Source organism: Cibotium barometz, chromosome 7 (genome assembly GCF_041138505.1).
Source record: "Cibotium barometz isolate CiBa-2024 chromosome 7, ASM4113850v1, whole genome shotgun sequence".
Classification (NCBI taxonomy): Eukaryota; Viridiplantae; Streptophyta; class Polypodiopsida; order Cyatheales; family Cibotiaceae; genus Cibotium; species Cibotium barometz.
The window spans coordinates 26,100,594-26,122,153 of record NC_141052.1 but is presented as its reverse complement, the minus strand read 5'-3'; the positions used below and the strand labels follow the sequence as shown (position 1 = coordinate 26,122,153).

Sequence of the window (21,560 nt, the reverse complement as noted above, 5' to 3'; positions counted from 1 at the left end):
AGAGGACGTATCCCCAATAGCCCAAGTCTTTACTTTTCCATAGGATGACTATCTTCGTATAGTTACATTCTTGACGAGTCTATGTGGATGGGAGGACAAAGAAGATATATCTGACGATGAATGGACGGATGAGACTCATGGCACTACTGAGGCTGATTTTATTTATTTGGATGATGCGGATAAAGGCTTAGCCTTAGGGCTACAGCCAGAACTCTAAAACATCCTCTTACCTTGATCCTCAATATTAGTGTGGTGATTGGTAGGTAGGTTAGTGTTTTCAAGTTGTTTCTAGTTTTGTGTCCTATCACATCTGTCACCTCCAGATCGCTCACATGGTGAGAAAACTCTACTGACTTTTATATGTGACCTGGCCGTTCACACATGGGCGCCCACACATGACCGGCCGATCCTAACCCTTATCCTGATGAAATTCGAGGTGCGCCTCTCATCGACGATCACCCAATCCCCTTACCCTTTACATGTGGTGCCGACAAGCCCGGCCCATGACTCAGAATACGTAAAATAATTATATGACGTAAAAAGTAATACGTCTCAATGTCCGCCATAGGTTAACATGCCCCTCTTCCTGATGTAGATTCTGTCCTCGGAAGCTATGGTATGGTAAGCTCGACAGGGTTTGTTGTGGTAGACTGTATCTGCAAAACAGGAAAGTAGAGTGAAAGCATGCTTGGTCTTCAAAAGATATAGAGTGTATCAAAAATAAAATCAAGCATGTTAGACCACAATGGAAGTATGCCATGAGAACCTAGTTTAAGAGATCACATTAAGGAGCTAGCATAGCAAATTAACAGGAGTTTAAAATTATTGAAAGTAATTCAAGAGTTAGCAAGGTGTCGAAGGTTAATCAAGGTCCACAACTAGCCTAAGGCAAGGAAAATTACCAGGCTTAATAAATAAACAGATGATCACAATGTGTCTATTCTAAGAATAAGCTAATCCCAAGAGCCTAAGGACACAAGAAATATCAGAGTCATAGGAGTCTTTTGCCTTTATTTCTTTTATGCTGTGATAATTTTTACAAACAATGGCGACCTCCCTAAAGCAAAACTAGCATCGACCCTGGTGCCATGTTTACCACAAGGCCTTCTCCAGGAATCTACTAGCTCATCTTAGGCAAGGCTACCCCCTACCAACCCACGGCATCGGTTTGGAGTGGAATACTCCTTTCCTACCAAGTGTCAATAGGGCAATAGGCCGACATGAAAGCACATAACAGACATACATTGCCATTTTTGTAGGCCTTTCTTTTTATTTTTTATTTATCTCTTTGAATTTTTGCTTCCAAATTATCATGCGTTCTTATATCCTTTCGACAAAGGGGTAGAAGCTATGTCTTAGAGGTGAACACACACGGCGAGGTTGTTCAAGCATTAAGCTGGTTTTAACCCTAGACCTAAGACAACCATATTCCAAGGTTAACTAAAGACATCATGCATTCCCAAGAATTTCTAAAATAAGGTTAAACTCAATTAATGATTTACACTAACACCTTAGGCAACTTCAAAAACTAAGTAGTGCTTGACAAATTCCATGTGGTCATCTATTATAGTTCATGCAATTAATTGAACAGTAAAAATGAAAGAGAGTGGACATGGAAGAATTACACCTGTATTTTGGAGATCTCCTTGATTCGATGAGAAATGCCCGCGATTTCATGTAGATATCCATGTATGAACATTGCGGCAGTCCCAGGACTATGAAAGCAAACCCACCTCAAACTTTTCAACCTGTATAATTAACTAACAAGCACTATACCTCGAGAGGCACATCAGTGGGAAAAAATAAGAACTTGTTTAAGGACACAAAACTAGAAACAACTTGAAAACACTATAGAATTGTTCTTGAATACTCTATCGGCTCGCTGAAGCTCACGCTCCCCCCCCTTTGCTCGCGCTGACTGCACGCCCTCCCCCCATTCCCGCCCTCGCGTCTACTCTCCCCTCCCCCCCCCCCCCGGCCGCCTGCCCTCGCGTTTGCCCCCCCGCCTGGCTGTCCTGTGCGCCCCAGCGCTGTAGCGCCCGCCGTCCCCTGCCCTTGCTCCTCTCCTTCGCGCCCTCCCTTCCTTCTTCAGCGCCTCGCTCCCCCTTTCGCCAGCCATCGCCCTATCTTCCCTCCACCCCCTTTCTCACGCTGCTTCCGCCTCCCCCCCGGGGGTTTTTTGTCTTCGCCGCCTTACCCCCCCCCTTTTTTTTCCTGATTTTTCCGTCCCCTGGGGTTTTCTTTTTCCCTTCCGCCTTCCCCCTCCGTCCTTTGTGTGCAGCTCGGTTCTTGCAGGACTCTCCGCATTCGCTTCGCCTTCGACATAGCTTCAGACACTGATGGAGACTCCTCCCGCCCCACCTCAAAGGGACTCTCCCGCAACCCCCTCGCCCGCCCCTGAGGATACCCCCATCAGGCTTTCTCTTTTGCCAGAAGAGGAAGCGAGCCTCGCCGCAGAGGTGGAACACCTCCAGGCACATTCCACCATCTGTTGTATAGTCGGCACTCGCCCCAGCAGAGGGGAGATCCGGGATCTTCTCTAGGCCCGCCTTCTTGCAGATGTGGGCAAGATCCTGGACGTTCACCTACTGGGCCGTGGACACTACCACATCGAGTTCGAGACAGCCCAGAGCGTGGCCAAGGTCCTAGCCATGAGTCCCCTTGACATCAGGGGTGCTCGGGCATTCTTCAGACCTTGGCAGCATGGCTTTGACCCAGCAGCGGCCGAGCAGGGAGAGCGCCTTTTCCATGTTACAGTTTGCTTCCCTAGACTCCGCCGTGAGTGCCTTCCGCTCCTTTCTAGACTAGGAGCATTGGTGGGTTCGGTGCTAGAGACTGGCCCCACAGCAGCTTCAGTGGTGGCCAGAGCAGCTGGGCTACCTTCGGTCAGAGTTTTGGTTCTTGACATCTCCTCCCTTCCGAAGGTCATTCAGCTACCTAGGATAGGGGGGGGATGGATTGATCAGAGAGTGGAGTTCTCGGGGCTCCCGAACCAATGCTTTATTTGCAAACAGGTCGGCCATCTGGCCAAGGCCTGCCCTCGCAGGAGACCCCGACCTTCACCGCAGCAGCAGCCCCATGATGGCCCGCCCACAGATGCGGCTCGGCAGGCAGCCTCCGGGACACCTGCTCAGCCCACAGAGACCTCAGAGTGACAGCCTGGACAGGGGCGCCGTCGAGGAAGACAGCCACAGCAGCACGCCCAAAGACCGATGCAGCAACAGCCACAGTCTCAGCATCACTGGGTTCCCGTGAGGAACAGCTTTGCTCCCCTCCACGAGGAGACCCCTGCACCGACTGAGGACCAGGAGATGCCAGCACCCCCTCCTTCACCCCCCCCCTCTCCCGTCCCCGCCTACCGCCTCACTTCCACCTTCGCCTCCTCCCGTCCCCGCTCCGGTTTTGGCAGCGGCTCCTTCTCCACCCCCCTCGCCCCCCCCTCCTCCCCCCCCGCCCGCCTCAGCTCCCCGGAAGGCCCTGGCAGCAGTCCCCTGGCGTTCACCTGGAGTCCGGAGGGCTCTGAGCACCGACCTTGCTCGAGCACCGCAGAGGAGACTTACCATGCCGATTCGGGCTTCACGGATATCATCTATCCGCAGTCGGCTGAGTCGCCTCAGCACTAGACAGCGCTCGGAGGCTTTTGATTACTCCTTCACACGGCTTTTTGGAGCAGAGGGCCCCCATGAGCCAGCACCCATCAGAGTTCATGTAGTGATACCTCCGGTCCGCGGGGAGGAGGCACTTTCCCTATCAGATAGTCCGCATGGAGCTCGGACTCTGCCTGACTCATACGAAGCATATATCTTCCATTGCATATCCCCGGGTACCTCAATGTCATGCAATCTGTGCATAAGCCTGGCACGTGGTACGGTATCGAAGGCTTTGAGGAAGTCCACAAAGCAGCAGTATATCCTTCTCTTCTGTGCCCTGCCCTCTTCAATGAGTGCCCGAAGTGTCAGTATGTGATCCAAGGTAGTAAATCCTCTCCTGAAGCCAACTTGTCCATGTGCTCGATGACCATGCCTCTCTACCCATCGGCTCAGCTCCGACTCCAAATAGAGCAATATAGTTTGGCTAAGTAATGACCAATCATGATTGTCCTGTAGCTGTCTGGTACCATGGCCCCACTCTTAAAGAGTGGTACAATGATATGCTCTGTCTAGCTTGTCGGCGGGAAACCCTCACAAATGGCACAATTAAACACATGTACGATGAGCAGAGTCAAAGTGTCTCATGCATATGAGAAGTGCTCTCCAACTAGCCCATCATGATCCTGTGCCTTTCCATTCTGTAACCTGTCTATCGCATCTAGCAGCATCCGCATAGTAAAAAAGGTGCTGCTAGCCGGTCTAGCTCTGCTAGCCGGTCTAGCTCCCAGTGGAGGGGGGGTGGGGGGCTGTCCCGGCGCATCATATAGCTCTCTAGCATAAGTATGCCATGCCTCAGGTGCAATAATCGGAGTACCAGGCTGTCTCTCTTGAAACATCTTCCATGCCCTCTTGCTGTCCTTCCTCAGGAAGAGTTGGTAGATCTCCTCCTCTAGCTTAGCCAGATAGGCTCGTTTCTTCCTCCGCACAAGGTGCCAAAAGATCATCCTGGCCTGTCTATGCGTGTGAGACCCAATGGCAATCTCACGCTGTAGTTGTGCTCGTGTCTCACGACACTCATCATCATACCAATTGTTCTGTGGGGCAGTGCTGCGGGGGTGGGTGGAAGGGATCATAGTGTAGGGAAACGCATATGAGGCGGATGCATGTAGTACACCTGCCAATCCTCTCGTGATCTCGTCTAGAGGGCTATGCGGGTCTAAAGCGAACAAGCCATCAGATACTGCATCTCGGTAAACCCCAACTGTCTCATGTGTAAACTGATATCTCGGGTACCTAGGTAGATGAGTGGCTGGCCCATCTCTCGGGGATCTAAATACTAGTGTGAAACTCAGGTATGCATGATCGGCTGCTATACCAATGGGCCTACTGGAAATCGTGAAACCTCGCACATCAGGTATCAATAAAGGACATCCCATGAAGTAGTTCACTGTGCTCGCTCCCCCTTTAGAGTTCCAGTGTGTGAGAGCATCTGATCCTTGCCATCTCAATAAGCCATTGTATATGACCAACCCATGTGCACTCCGAGTGAGAAAAGGCCTGCCATAATCTGTAATCTCCCCCTCATCCTGTGCTGATCTCTGCAACCCTACATCCTCTGCCGTGATCTCCCGGTACATAGCCTCTTGAGTATCATACAGCTCTATCTGCTTTCTGTCCGTACGTGCATTAAAGTCTTCCAATAGTAATGTCTCCCATGCTGGCAAACCTCATGATATCATCATATAGTGGTAATAGGGCGACTCTCCTGATGGTGCAAACCTCGAGTGGGCTTAAAGAAAGTAGCATACTGCCACACATAGCTCGCGGAGCCCCTCTTTGTGTATTCGGACCCACATGTACCTCGCATCTACATCTCTATGTACCACATGTATTTTGTCACGAAGCTCCTCCCTATAAAGTATTGCCACTCCTCGAGATCCTCTGGTACCTCCCACTGTGCGTGTCTGAGGGCGGAAAACTGATTCCCATCTATAATCCTGGACGTCAGGAAGCCTCTTGTTTGTGCACCGATGGGTCTCCGTATACATAGCAATATCACTGTGTCTGAAAGTATCCTCAAAGTATCTTGCATCTGTTCTAAGGACTACGTTGCAATTCCACACCGTGAATCACAAGGTCTCATAGGCCGCGCACTGTCAAGCGGGCCTCCTCTCCGTAACGATGACTCGGCCATCTCTGTATACCGCCCATTTTCCCTCTTTCCTTGCCTCAAGCATACGCGGCATGTGTTCCTTCCGGTGTGCTATCTGTGCCGGTGTAAGGTCCTCATCCAAATAAATCTTTTCCCCCTTAAGGGCCATCCTTTTGGAGAGGAAGGCCTTCTGCTCCAAGTCACCAAACCTGATGATCAATATCTTCGCCCTGGTTTCATCTCTGCCTACTCGCCATGTTCCGGTAATGGGTACATCAGTGGCTCCAATTTTTGTTGCAAGAGCTTTTGCATCCTCTTGGGGATTTTCCTTATCTTCCCACCCAACTACACGTACATGTAAGGCACGTGCCCGTCTCTTGGGTTCCTCTTCCAATGTAGCATTCATCACCTCTACTTTATTGACTTGTGTATCCTTTTGTTTTTTTACTACTTTAATCCATGGGTTGACTTTCTCAATTTGTTTCTTTGTGGCATTGGCAATTTCAGCCCATGAATGCATTTCCTTCTCACCTGCAGCCACTTTTGCCTTACATGATTCCAAAGTGTTTTGCATTTCTGTGATGTCTTTTTCGCGGTCAGCCATACATGTCTTCAAAGTGCCTTCGTACAATGCAACTGTTGTGCCAATCTCTCAGAGCATGTCATCCTTCCATTTTTGCATCTCTTTTTTCATTTCCGTGTGCATCAAGGCTTGGGCTAATTCCATCTCAACCTGTACTTGGGCTTGCATTTCTCCCTTCAATTGGACATATATCTCTTCCTTCAGCGTTTCGTATATCACTTTCCTTTGGGCATGCATCTGCTCGGTCCATTCCTTTTCAAGCTCCTGTCGCATGGTGTTCATCTTTGTCCTTATGTGAAGCTGTAGCTCCTCATAAAGGGGCTCAGAGGCGCACAGGTCATCTCAGCAGGCACACAAAGAGAGAGAGAGAGAGAGAGAGAGAGAGAGAGAGTCCAGTGGCCCGTCAGATTTGGTCTTTTGTCTCTCGCGTTTGGGAGGCAGTAGAGAGGTCTACTGTTTTGGCTCATCAGTGGATATTTGGGATTTGTCCTCAAGTCATTACTTCGGACAGTCACCTTGTGATATTCCATTTCCTTAGATGGACAGGACTTTGGCATATTTGGACTACACGGAATGGGTTCATCTTTGATTCCTTGTCTAGAATACATGGGCACATTCTACGTATCTGCGGTTTGCTGCTTTGGCAGTTTTCTTCTCTTCTCTCAGCTTAGCTATTGGATGTAGATGTTATTTCGTTATGGTCTACGGCGGCTCGGCTGGCTCATCTTTGATGCTTTTATCTGGGATGCTTATTTGGCTAGGAGGCTTTCTTATTAGTGTACAGGTTTCCATGGTCATGATCCTTTAGAGGATCTTTTGTGGGGGTTTTTGGGGCCATAGGTTTTGTGTGAGCCATGTGGCTGATGTACATTTTTACATATAATATAAAATACCATTTCACGAAAAAAAAAAAAAGGAGAGAGGGAGAGAGAAAGAAAGAAAGAAAGAAAGAAAGATTTTATTAACATTTTCCAAAAGACCGAACTCGGCCTATGAGACAAATCGGTGTACTTGTATGGGGTACCCTCTGTCATCCCAACAAAATGAAAAAGTACTGAACTAAAAAGCTGAATCTGGGTGTGCAATAAGTACAATGAGTGGGGGGAGGGGATGGAGCTCTACTACTAGGAGAATGCAAAGCTATATGCATGGAGTATACAATCATGATATGCAACCTAGCTAGCTCCATTCTATACCATACTGGGGATATAAAATGGTATACATCGATGAAGGGGGTGTCCACAGCTCCCTGAAGAACATGCCTGGGTGTGCTCTGAAGCGAGCCAGTCGCTCCGCACCCTCTCTGTGAAAGTGAGCTCTGATCTCTGTCATCTCTGTCTGGTATAGGCGTGGTGTCCGAAAGCCAGGTGTCCTCTGTCTCCTGCGGGCTCTGAGTGTCTCTGCTCTCTGGAGAGTAATTCCCTGCCGTGTTGGGGCTGGGAGTGGGATGGATCTCTGAAAAAATGTAGTAATCTGTGTCTGTCGTCCCCCCTCTGGAGCTGTCTGAGCCTGTAATGATGTCTCTCTTTGGCGCTTTATGTCTAGAATGAATCTCCCCAGTATGCGCTGGTCTACTGCCTCAAAGATTTGGCGTAGGGAATGTGGCTCTCTGAATAAAATGGGATATCTCTCTCTGATTGCTGTATATGCTTTGCATCTGCATACATAATGCTCCTCACTCTCCACCTCCTCTCTGCACAATCTGCATACCCTCTCCTCTCGGGGGATCCGTGCTGCTCTGCCAGTCTCAATCTCCAATCGGTGTAATGAAACTCTAAGCTGACCAATAGCCACTCGGGAGCCGTGTGGTAAAAAGTCCTCCATGTATCTAGGCCTCTCTATAAATCCATCATCAGTGATACTCATGAAGTGATCTCTGTAGTATAGCATCTTCGGTGGAAGAGGCTGTGTAGGCGATATCCATGTCTCTCGTGTATAGAGCTGCCATAGGTCCTGTCTCAATACTCTGTTCCTCTCACTATGAGAGAGACGGATATGTGGTGCATCCTTGTCATACTGGAATGGTGGTAGATGAATTATGTCTAGGCCATGCTGTGAGAACCAATGTGTGATCTGTGCATACCATGATCCTCTGTCTCGTGCCTCAGCCAGCTGTCTAGATGCCTCAAAAGCCCTGTATGACAATCTGTCCTGTGGCATCTCTCTGAATCTATCTAGCAGGCATATAATCTGAAATATTGCCTCTACCATCATAGGAGGCGCAACAAACTCTGATCGGATAATGTCATGAGGTACTGACGGTTTGCTGTGTATCGTGCGTGCCATCATGAGGACCTGTGGTCTCTCTATCTGTGTCCACCAATGGGTGGCAAGGCTTGGCGCACATACCGCTGCTCCATACATCAATGCCGGTGTGACTAATGTGTCAAATAGCCACCCCTTCGTCCGGGGCTCCTGAAAATGCACCTGTGGCACTGTCTCTCTACCATAGCCAATGCTGCATATCCCCGTGTCAATCTAGCTCTGGCTGCTGAACCCATCGTGAAGCGCGTGGCTACTGCAGAGAAGGTAACCCCTAGGTACACGTATGATGTCACCACCTCCGGCGTCCTGCGAGAGTGAATGTCAGCTGACTCTTGCCCTGTCTCGATGTATGAAAGACCATAACCTTGGTTTTCCCAAGGTTCACAGTAAGACCCCTCTGTGTGCAGAAATCATGGACTGCATGTAGATGCTGTTGTAGACCACCTGGAGACTCAGACACTAATACAATATCATCAGCATAAAGCATAATATGTACTAAGATACTTGCTAAATCAACTCCATCTCCGCCTCCCCGTGTAATGAAGTCAGCCACCTCATCAATGTATAACCCAAATAGCGTGGGGGAAAGTGGGCATCCTTGCTTCACACCAATGGTGCTAGCAATAGTCTCGGACATACTTCCTGAACATCTGACTCGCCCGAAAACCTGCTCATATAATGCATAGATGCCCCATGTCATATCTGCTGGTATGCCAAGAGACTGCAGCAGGTGCTGAAAGAGCCTCTCTCGTGGAACTGTGTCAAATGCCTTGCGGGAATCCACAAAGCAGCAATAGAGCTTTCTCTTCCTCACTCTGGCCTGATCAATCATACATCTCAAAGTGAATACATGGTCAGTGGTAGAGAAAGCTCTCCTGAAGCCTGCTTGTCCTGATGAGCGTAAACCTGCTCGCTCAGTATATAAGCTAAGCTCTTGCTCCAACACTGCACCATAGAGTTTGGCCAGCACGTGGCCAACCATAACCGTCCTGTAGTTGCTCGGATCGAGCATATCCCCTGTTTTGTGAATCGGCACAATGGTGTGCATCGTCCACTCCGCAGGCAAACCTTCTGCTAGTGCCTTGTTAAACAGGTGTGCAAGAAAAGGAGCCAAAGAATCTACTGCATATATGAGATGCTCACCCTGCAGGTCCATATGGTCGGCGGCCCGTCCATGCTGTAGGCGGCGGATAACTTCCTGTACCATCGAGTGGGTAAAGAAGCTAGCTGTGGTAGGTCGAGGCTCCTATGGCTGAGGTATAGGTGGCTCCTGTGGGGCGTGGTAAAGGCCCTCTGCATATGTGTGTCATGTTTGTGAGTCTGCAATAGGTGTCGGTGTACGGGGCTCTCTGAAGTGCCGCCATGAGACAGGGCTATCTCTACTCATGAAGAAATGAAAGATCTCTAGCTCCTGTATCTCTGCGAAGGCCCGCCTTTTGTGGCGAGTAAGTCTCCTCATGTCTCTCCTCGACTCCTACTCTGTGATGGCTCCCAAGGCTCTCTGTATGTGGAGCCGTGAGTATAGGGCTGTGCACTCGTCATCATACCATTTGTTCTGGGGCATAGTCCCAGATCTCGCAGACTCTCCTGAGTGGACACGATGTGGGAAGCTCTGTAATGCAGCCGTGTGTGGGAGTGATGCCAGCTGGGTTGTAATGGTATCCATAGGTGCCAGGGGATCCATGAGTAGGAGCCCATCCTCTACTCTGCTAGTGTATATGTCTGCCATGTCATGTGTGAAGTAGATGGTAGTGTGTGGCGTCCCTATGTTGGGGGCTAGTGATACTGGTGATCCAGCTAGTGAAAATGCCAAGTATGTATGATCTGCCTCAATAGGACGAGGTGGAATGGAGAATGAGGTGACAAGCTATGATGCCTCCAAAGACCCCATAGCGTAGTCTACCACCGTGCCTCCGGTCCGTGTATGACCCCCATGTGCGAAGCATGTCAGCCCTCCTGATCCCGGCCACTGTAGCATCCCGTTATAAATAACGAGACGATGCCTGGCTCCCAACTCTAGTAAGTGGTCCCCATCATGTCCTCTGTTTGGTCCAGTGTCCTCTGATGCCCGACTAGCCCCTATCTCCTCTAGATCCACAGGGTGGAGGATCTCCATGTCATCATAGTCATACACCTCACACTGTCTGCTCTCTGTGTGGGCATTGAAGTCGCCCTCAAGAAATACTTCCCCTAGTGTAGAATAATGCATAATCTCCTCTGACAGTCAAGTGTATGGCGAGGCTCCTGTCTCCTCCTCCTCTGGCATGTCCTCTGTAATGACATAGGAGGATCCTGATGGAGAAAAGTAACATAGAGCTATGTATATAACCCTATCCTGTGAGAGCTGTAAGCTGATCCACATGTATCTGGCCTCTGGATCCTGTGCTACCACTCTCAGTCTCCCCTGTAGTTCCCGTCTGAATAGAACTGCTACTCTTCCCGACCCTCTCGAGGTACCCTGGCGTGTGGTCCTCCTGTATGCTGACTCCCACTGGAATCCCTCTACTCGAGGTAGCCCTCTCTCTGGGCTCTGATGTGTCTCTGAAGTATGATGTCTCTCCCCACCATAACATGCTCCAATCGTCCAAGCTGCACCCATAGTGAACCATTACAGTTCCATACTGCCATGTGTATCTCTGTCAGTGGCCTGGTCTGTGTCCCATAGGCCCCAAACCGCTAATCCATGGACTGGCCATCAATGATGACCGGACCATCTCGATAGAAGGCCTTCTTGCCTTCTCTCCTCGCGTGTAAGACTCGTGGCATGCAAGCTCTCCTATGCTCAAGCTGCATCCTCGTGAGATTATCATCCAAGAAAATAGGAGCTCCCTCTAAACCTCGTAGTATGACCCTCTTCCTCATGAAGGTGACCCTCTCCGTCTCTCCTGCAAACTGTAGGATGAGGGCTTGCTTGCGTGTTGAGTCTTTCCCGGCTCTCCATGCTTTGGTGAAGGGGAGAGGGTGCTCTTCCCTGTAGCCGAGCTTCATGCATAGAAGCTGTCCATCTTTCTCGGGAGTGGAGTCGGGTGTCTCGGCTATACGTGTGACTCGAATGTTGAGGCGCCGGGCATGCCTCATCTTCTCCTCCTCAATGGTGGTATGAATGATTTGGTGTTCTTCTCTTTGAGTCTCCTCCCTCACTTCTTTACGGATGTTCTTCTCCACCACCTCAAGCCATCCTGACTGCTTGGCTTCGAGTTTTCGCTCCATGTCCTTTGTGATCTCCTTGGAGATCTCTTCTTTGATGGCCGTGAGAGTGTTGTCATTGATCTCCCCTTCTTCCTTCTCAGTATTCTTGATGGCTACCATTTCCACTTTCAATGCACTCATCTTCTCCTTGAGTGCCGTGTTCTCTTGTTCGAGGTTCGTGACCCGTGCTTCGAGAGCCATGATGTGCCGGTGTAGTTTGTTCTCCACCTCATTGAGGTTGGAATCGGATGTCTTCTTGTTCTCCTTGATTAGTGCCTTCATTGCCGTCTCGAGGGCCTCAAGTTTCTCTTGGAGACTCGGGGTCATTCCTCCAGATCACTCTGCAGTCCTTCCCACAGGCAGGGAGGAGAGAGAGAGAGAGAGAGAGTTATGTTGCTGCCTTGGGGGCCTGAGCAAGGATTGGCGGGGAAAAGGGGCCACAGAGCCTAGCGGGGAGGGAGGCGGGCCAGCATAGCGAACAGAGTCACCGCAGTGAAGGGAAGGGGCCTAGTGGGCGGCGAACAGAGACACAGCAGCGCAGGAGGCTAGGGCAGCCAGCGGAGCGAAGGGAAGAGTAGTGCTACTGATGCGAACAGAGACACAACAGCGCAGGGGGCATCCAGCGCAGCGAACAGAAGGAGCGAAGGGGCTAGTGGGCGGCGAACGGAAGGGGGCTAGTGGGCGGCGAACAGAGACACAACCAACACAGCGAAGGGAAGGGGGCTAGTGGGCGGCGAACAGAGACACAGCAACGCAGGGGGCTAGGGTAGCCAACGTAGCGAACAGAGAGAAGCGAAGAGCATGTGGGAGCGGAGTGAGAGAAGCGAAGCGAACAGAGAGAAGCGGGCGAAGAGAGAGAGAGAGAGAGAGAGAGAGAGAGAGAGAGGGCGGCGGAAGCGAACAGAGGGAGAGAGGGGGGGCGGCGAGCAGGGGCGAAAAGCGAAGAGAGAGAGAGGGCGGCGGAAGCGAACGGAGCGAGAGAGGGGGGGCAGCGAGCAGGGGCGAGAGAGAGAGAGAGAGAGAGAGAGACGTGTGTGAGGGAGGGAGAGAAAGAGACCTGCCTGCGCCGCTCGTGTCTGAGATTTGCCTGCGCAGCGCCGTCCGTTGCCTGTCGCCCTCTAGTGCTTCTGCAGCACCGGCCTCCTGTCCTCCTTCACTGTGTCTGTAGCACTGATCATCTTCTGTTGTCTGCAGTCTGTTCAGCGTCAATCCTGCCGCCAGCTGCTGCCTCTCCAGTCTTGCGTGTCTGCCGCGTGTCCCCTCCTCCCTCTCCTACTGCTCCCAACTCCTTCGTTTGTTTCTTAAAGAGAGAGAGAGAGAGAGAGAGAGAGAGAGAGAGAGAGAGAGAGAGAGAGAGATTTTATTAACGTCTTCCAAAAGACCGAACTCGGCCTATGCGACAAATCAGTGTACCTGTGTGGGGTATCCTCTGTCATCCCAACAAAATGAAAAAGTGCTGAACTAAAAAGCTGAATCTGGGTGTGCAATAAGTACAATGAGTGGGGGAGGGGATGGAGCTCTACTACTAGGAGAATGCAAAGCTATATGCATGGAGTATACAATCATGATATGCAACCTAGCTAGCTCCATCCTGTACCATACTGGGGGTATAAAATGGTATACATCAATGAAGGGGGTGTCCACAGCTCCCTGAAGAACATGCCTGGGTGTGCTCTAAAGCGAGCCAGTCGCTCCGCACTCTCTTTGTGAAAGAGAGCTCTGATCTCTGTCATCTCTGTCTGGTATAGGCGTGGTGTCCGAAAGCCAGGTGTCCTCTGTCTCCTGCGGGCTCTGAGTGTCTCTGCTCTCTAGAGAGTAATTCCCTGCCGTGGGATGGATCTCTGAAAAAATGTAGTATGTGTCTGTCGTCCCCCCTCTGGAGCTGTCTGGGCCTGTAATGATGTCTCTCTGTGGCGTTGTATGTCTAGAATGAATCTCCCCAGTATGCGCTGGTCTGCTGCCTCAAAGATCTGGCGTAGGGAATGTGGCTCTCTGAATAAAATGGGATATCTCTCTCTGATTGCTGTATATGCTCTGCATCTGCATACATAATGCTCCTCACTCTCCACCTCCTCTCTGCACAATCTGTATACCCTCTCCTCTCGGGGGATCCGTGCTTCTCTGCCAGTCTCAATCTCCAATCGGTGTGATTAAACTCTAAGCTGACCAATAGCCACTCGAGAGCCGTGTGGTAAAAAGCCCTCCATGTATCTAGGCCTCTCTATAAATCCATCATCAGTGATACTCATGAAGTGATCTCTGTAGTATAGCATCTTCGGTGGAAGAGGCTGTGTAGGCGATATCCATGTCTCTCGTGTATAGAGCTGCCATAGGTCCTGTCTCAATACTCTATTCCTCTCACTATGAGAGAGATGGATATGTGGTGCATCCCTGTCATACTGGAATGGTGGTAGATGATCCATGTCTAGGCCATGTTGTGAGAACCAATGTGTGACCTATGCATACCATAATCCTCTGTCTCCTGCCTCAACCAGCTGTCTAGATGCCTCAAAAGCTCTGTATGACAATCTGTCCTGTGGCATCTCTTTGAATCTGTCTAGCAAGCATATAGTCTGGAATATGGCCTCTACCATCATAGGAGGCGCAGCAAACTCTGCTCGGATAATGCCATGAGGTACTGACGGTTTGCTGTGTATCATGCGTGCCATCATGAGGGCCTGTGGTCTCTCTATCTATGTCCACCAATGGGTAGCAAGGCTTGTCACCCATACCGTTGCTCCATACATCAGTGCCGGTGTGACTAATGTGTCAAATAGCCATCCCTTCGTCCGGGGCTCCTGAAAATGCGCCTGGTGGCACTGTCTCTCTAGCATAGCCAATGCGGCATATCCCCGTGTCAATCTAGCTCTGGCTGCTGAACCCATGGTGAAGCGCGTGGCTGCTGCAGAGAAGGTAACCCCTAGGTAGATGTATGATGTCACCACCTCCACCTGGCGTCCTGCGAGAGTGAATATCAGCTGACTCTTGCCCTGTCTTGATGTATGAAAGACCATAACCTTGGTTTTTCCAAGGTTCACAGTAAGACCCCTCTGTGTGTAGAAATCATCGAGTGCATGTAGATGCTGCTGTAGACCTCCTGGAGACTCAGACACTAATACAATATCATCAGCATAAAGCATAATATGTACCGAGGTACCTGCAAGATCAACTCCATCTCCGCCTCCCCGTGTAATGAAGTATCCAAAACGAAGCGACGGGGAGGGGATGCGTAGGCGACGGGGAGAGAGATGCGAAGGCGACGGGGGAGAGAGAGAGAGAGAGAGAGAGAGAGAGATATTAAGCGTCTACTAAAGAACCAATGGGCCTATGAGACCAAAGTGATACAATAATGTCCATGACATATCTCATTATGGAATGGAAAAAAAAAACAGAAAGAAAACATAAACATAGCTATCTCACTGGGGTAATACAAAACTGTCCATGAAAACTCATCATGGAATACTAAGAACATAGAAACATGAGAGCAACATCAGCTCCGAGTAGATGGTATACCACTGTCCAAAATATCAAGCATGGGGCTAATGTGTATGACCGAGAGGTCTCCCTCAGCTATGTCACGTGGAAAGGTAGCTCGATGTCGGTGGAGCATGTCTTGGATCTGGAGCTGATGAGATGATCATGGCCGATTGGGGGGGGGGGGGGGGGGGGGGAGTGTCGACGGCGTCGGGCACGCTGGAGTGCAGAGGCTCGGTCTGGGGTAACTCCTCTCGGGCGAGGTAGGTCCAGAGCAGCTCGTGGAGGGTCCACAAGATCCACTATGTCGGTGTCATCCACCTCCTAGGTCCGGAAGAAATTGGTGATGGTTGGCTGGCGAGGGAGGGGGCGGAGTGGCTGGGGCCGAGGCTCTCTCAAGAAGGTGTCCCTGTGTCTGCGGAGCTCAAGCAGGAAGAGGTCGATGCAACACTGGTCCTGGAAGTGAATGATCTTGGAGATTGGAGTGAATCCCTCACGAAATAGACACTGAAACCTCCCGCGGATCTCATAGTATACTAGGCAGCGGCATATGTAATGCTCCTCCGTCTCAACCTCTGTGTGGCATAGTCGGCAGATCCTCTCCTCTCTGGGTCTCCTATGAGCTTTCCGGCTCTGAAGGTGCGCTTAGCTCTACCTGTCTCCCCTCTGAGGTGGTGGGATGAAACCCGTATATCTGGCCAATCGCAATCCGCATGGCATGGGACATGTGAACACTCAAGTAGCTCGGCTGCTGGATGAATCCATCCTCAGTGAGTGAGAAAGTGATCTCTGTAGAAGTGTATCTTCGTGTGATCCATGTGCAATGTGTGTAGAGGCTGAGAAGATCTAATCGGATAACCCGGTTGGTATCCTCGTGAGACAGCCGGAGAAAAGGGGAGTCCAAACTGTACTGAAGGTGGGGTTAGGCGGTCCATGCAGAGCCCATATACTGAGAACCAAGTGGAAACTAGTGCATACCATACTCGAGAGTGCTCCTCAAGTGCTAGCTGTCTGGAGGACTCCAGGGCAAGCCTCGGCTACCTGTAGGGATCCATGTGACTGATGCAATGGAGGTATGTGACTGTCTGGAAGAGTGCATCCACTACCATTGGGGCTGCAACCATGGTTGTCACGGTACGAAAATACGATACCATACGATACGATACCGTACGGGAATTTTTGGTGCGATATGAAATTTTCGGATACCGTACGATAAAATACGGTTTTTATTTTTTACACTTACAACCTATGGAGCTTCAAGCTTGAATGTGAGGGAAGGTTGGGAGGGGAGGAGTCTACAGTGCGTGAGTAACCAGAACATGGATATGTGTCTCTCCCGGTTGGATCTCCTGATTGTCTCCAAAAAAGAACCTGGATGGGTAATGCAATACCAAAGGTCTCCCAGTGTAGCGTTTATGACTAAGGGACCGTCCTTCCACAAATACGAGGAGTGCATCTAGGGTGATAAGTTTAGGGACTCCTCTCTAGATCAAAATGGCCATGTCCAAATCTTCTCCCTCGTACATAACTTGAGAATCTAATTGTCTAGCCTACCTATACCAGGGATCCCCAAGTGATGTAGCAAGATTCTCTCATCCTACCAATCAAGTGTACACTACCAGTCTACCTCGCCAGATTTTTTAGGTCTCTCAACAACCCCATTTGGAATACTAAGTGGACACAAAAGTTGCGAAGTATTGCGAGCATTTGGGATCTTCGTAAAGCAGGGTTTCTATATTTTTTTTAAGCATTTGGAAATTTCTTTTTCAAGGAAAAATGATTTTTTGGAAAAAAACAAAAAACAAAAAAATCGTACCGTACGATATCGTACCGTATTGTACCGTACGAACCCACTCGTACCGGTACGAGAAACAACTATGGCTGCAACAAACTCTGCCTGGATAATATGGTGTGGGACTAATGGTTTGCTGCGGATCATACGGGAGAACATCATGACTTGGGGCCTCTCAACTCGCTGCCAATCCTCATCGGATAAATCTGGCCCCAGAAGGCTGCTCCATACATCAAGGCTGGTGTGACGAGGGTGTCAAAAAGCCAGCCCTTCCCTCTGGCTCCTTGAAATGTGCCTGGAAGACTGCCGCTCAAGTAAGCTCAAGGCTGCATATCCCCGCGTCACTCTGGCATGTGCTGCAGGAACCATGGTAAAGCGTGGGCCACTAAAAGTGACACCAAAGTAGACATAGGATGAGACAATCTCCATAGGATCCCCTCTATATGTGAAGCTCAATCTGGATGTGAAGGGACGAGAGGTATTGAAGACCATTACCTTGGTTTTACCAAGGTTAACCGAGAGGTCCCGTTGAGTGCAAAAGTCATGTAAGGCATTCAACTGTCTCTGAAGCCCTTCGGCTAAATCTGAGAGGAGGACAATGTCATCTACATAAAGTAATATGGGGATTAATATGCTTGCCAGTGTGGGACCAGCCCCGCCTAATCCATCAATGAAGCTCGAGATCTCATCAATGTAGAGGCCGAAAAGAGTGGGTAATAGAGGGTAGTCCTTTTTTTTTTTTTTCTTCAGAAAGAGACTTCTATTAAGTATGAGAAAAGCATACAACAATCACAGCTATAGGCCGGAAGAGAATAGAATCACCCCAATATGTAAGGTGATTTCAACCACTGAGGAGCATCATGATGCCATGTAAGACCTGTGGTACTAGAGGAAAAGAAGATGCCATGGTCCCATTCCTGCATAAATATCACATGCTTCGCCTGCGCAGAACGAGAGGGCCCCTGAATGCGAGCCCAAGTAGCCATAAGAGTGTGGATGATATCACCCCATATAGTACTAATGTACTTAGACCCAAAAATCTGGACACCCTCAATAGCCTCCGTGCATCTAGCTCTGCCATGCTATAATACTAGCAATAATCTCCCAACTGGTGTCAATCCTCTGTCTAGGGGGTGTATAATCAGAGTGAGGAACATCCTGCAATAAACCATGTTGGGTAATACCTCTACGAATGAAAAAAACAGAATTTGTACCACTGCCCTCATAAAAAAGTTGCCCATAAGTTGGGCTACAGGACCCCAAATCTGCTGTGCAATGCTGCACCCCCATAGACAATGTTGTACGGACTCAGAATCTGCTCCACATCTAGGATAGGAAGGTGCTGCACCGAAAACTGATCTCCACTGATTGGTGGGAAGACCACCATGTAAGAATAACCAAAAGAAATGAGAGATCTGGCTCCTTCTGTATGAGTGCCAAAGTCTATGCCAATATCTGCGCTGTATCACTGGAGAAATATCATAGCTCTCCCAATGAGGCCTGAGAGTAGGGATCCTATGCATCTGTCGAGTGAGGAGAAGCCTGGCATTCCGAACAGTGAAACTGAAAAAAGGAAGGCTTTTCAAAGGATCGAAGGCATCAATCCACTCCCACTCTCCTGGATCCCACTGAAGATATCTGATAGGACTGTCATTATATAGCCACAAATACCAAGAGCCATGAGTCACTATCTAAGGAGAAGGGTCAATGAACCAGATCTTCCCCGAGCGACCAACAATCCTCACTGGACTAAGCCTAGTGTTTGGTATGATCTCCTCCATACTACATCTCCTCAAATCTCCCACCAGGCATGATAGAATACATAAGGAAATCTGTATCCTCCTGGCGTGACGGAGCAATGACCTACAGAGGTATGCCTATCCTCGAAAAAACTCCCAGCCAACTCGGATGATAGTCTCCGTGAAAGGTCCCAGAAAGCCACTCATGCGGAATAGCTGCATCAATTTGATCAATATGAATGCGAGAGCCCCTAAGATGCTGAGTGGATGCAACTCTCCGATCAAGAACTGTGTATGCACATCTCTCCCATCCTGACCATTGCATATAACGAGATGCACCAATTGGCCGACCAGCCTCATCCCTAATGAACTCGTTCCACATAATAGGTTGTCGGTCAGCCTCGTCCAAAGACCTAGGAAGCCTTTGTCGCAAAAAATATCTCATGCTTCTCCATGCTCTGACAATGGCTGCAATAAGAGGAGAAGATGGTGCCCTAATATCAGCCTCTGTGAACAAAAAACGTGTGTTGGGCATCCAGTCTCTCCCGACCCTAGGTGTACATCTGGAAATCTGAGACAAGAAAAAATCCTTCCAAGGCTCAGTGCCTGGTAGGAAACCTCTGACCACAAGTTTGCAAAGCAACGCCCTGCATTGAACATCCGGATCGATAATATTCAACCCCCCCTCTCTTTTGGGCTGAATAACTGTGAGCTAAGCAACCCTGTCACGAGTGTCTGAGGTGCCATCCAAGCCCGACCAGAGAAAATTGTGGATCAATCTCCGCAATTGGCCAATGCACGCACGAGAGAAGCACCAACAAGAGGCAATAAACCAAGCCGAGGCAAGCAAAACCTAATTAGCCACCAAAGCTCTGGAGGCTAAATCTAATCTCCAGGAGCTCCAATGGAGGAGCTTCTTCCGGATACTCATAAGTACCGGAGCAAACTGCTGTGCAGGAGAAATATCAATCCCAACTTGGCATCCCAAATATCTAGCAGTACATTCTCCGTTGATCCAAGTAAAACCAAGCTCTGCACCCCAATCAACTCTCGGTGAATCACTAACCCAAAAGCCAACAGATTTGTGCCAATTAATGAGTGCCCCTGCTGCCAAACAGAATTCCTCTAGTGCTACCCGGAAGGAAGATAAGCATATATGTGAAGCCTCCAAAAACAGGGCTGTGTCATCAGGAGTCAACCAACTCCTCATGACCACGAAGAGGCAACCTCAATCCTGAAATACCAGCAGTGGAGCGGAGAAAGATGCTCATGGCCTCTGCAACTATGATATATAATAAAGGGGCTAATGGGCAGCCCTGTCGTACTGAGCGAGAAATCTGAAACCGCTCTCCTCTATCACCGCAAGCAAGAACTCTACTGTGGGCATCACGATACATGCATGAAACTACCTTGATCCATCTCTGAGAGAAGCCCATATGACTAAGAGTATCCTCAAGAAAGTCCCAATCCACTCTATCATAGGCCTTCTCAAAATCCAAGAGCAGAATGGCTAAGGGCTGATTGCTCGCTTTCACCCCAATAGTGCTGGAAATCTCCTGTGATGTACCTCTTGGGGTTCGCACTCGTCCGGTGACGGACTCATATAGGGCGATGATGCTCCAAACCATGTCAGACGGTGTAGGAGGCGGGCTCGGGATACAGTATCAAAAGCTTTGTGGAAATCCACAAAGCAACAGTAAATCCACAAAGCAGCAGTAAATCCTCTGATGTTGTGCTCTACCCTCCTCGATGATGGCACGGAGGGTGAAAAGCCAGCTTGTCCTGAGGCTCTGCATCCCTGGCTCTGTGCTGCAAATGAACTGAGCTCCATCTCTAGCACTGATCTGGGCCTATGAGACCAAAGTGATACAATAATGTCCATGGCCTATCCCATCATGGAATGAAAAATAAATTAGAACAAATCAAATCTCTCACACGAGTGATACAAAACTGTCCATGGAATACAAGGAACATGAAACATGAGAGGAGCATCAGCCCCCAATAGATCGTGAACCATTCTCCAAAATATCAAGCACGGGGCTAATGAGTATGTCTGAAAGGTCTCCCTCCGTTGCATCACGTGGAAAGGTAGTTTGATGGCAATGGAACATGTCCTGGTTTTGGAGCTGATGAGGGGATTGTGGTGGGGGCTCCTGACATGTTGGAATGTGGAGGTCCAATTCGAGGTAATTCCTCTCGGGCGAGGTGGGTCCACGTGACCCACTTTATGGGTGTCCTCCTCTTAGGTCCGAAAGAAGCTGGTGATGGTTGGCTGGCCGGGCTGAAGCTCTCTCAAATAAATGTCCCTCTGTCTGCAGAGTTTGAGTAGGAAGAGCATAGGCAACGTTGGTCCAGGAAGTCAATGATCCTGGAAAGTGGGCCAAATCCCTCATGAACAGACAGTAAAACCTCCCACCGATCTTATAGTATATTGGGCAGCGACATGTAATGCTCCTCTGTCTCAACCTTTGTGTGGCATAATTGGCAAGTCCTCTCCTCCTTGGGTCTCCGTATGAGTTCCCCAACTCTAAAGGCGCGCATAGCTGTCCCCATCTCCATTGAGAAAGAAAGAAACTTTTATTAATGTCTTCAAAAGACCACTAGGGTCTATGAGACAAAAAAGGTCTTACAAAGTATCCAAATGCTACAGTGATCCTGGCAAAACAAAAAAATAAAACACTGGAAAAAGACTTCTAGCTACAAATACACGTATCATCCTTAGGAATTCAATATCTCATCATGGAACAAAAAATAAAATAGAACAAAACAAAACTAT

General features: G+C 49.4%; 1 protein-coding gene across 1 annotated transcript in view; it reads left to right on the top strand.

Annotated features, from left to right (window-relative positions):
• LOC147636832 (DNA gyrase subunit B, chloroplastic/mitochondrial-like) overlaps positions 1–21,560 on the top strand; it is an 83,353-nt gene that overhangs the window by 52,072 nt on the left and 9,721 nt on the right. The gene's annotated exons all lie outside the window — the stretch shown is intronic.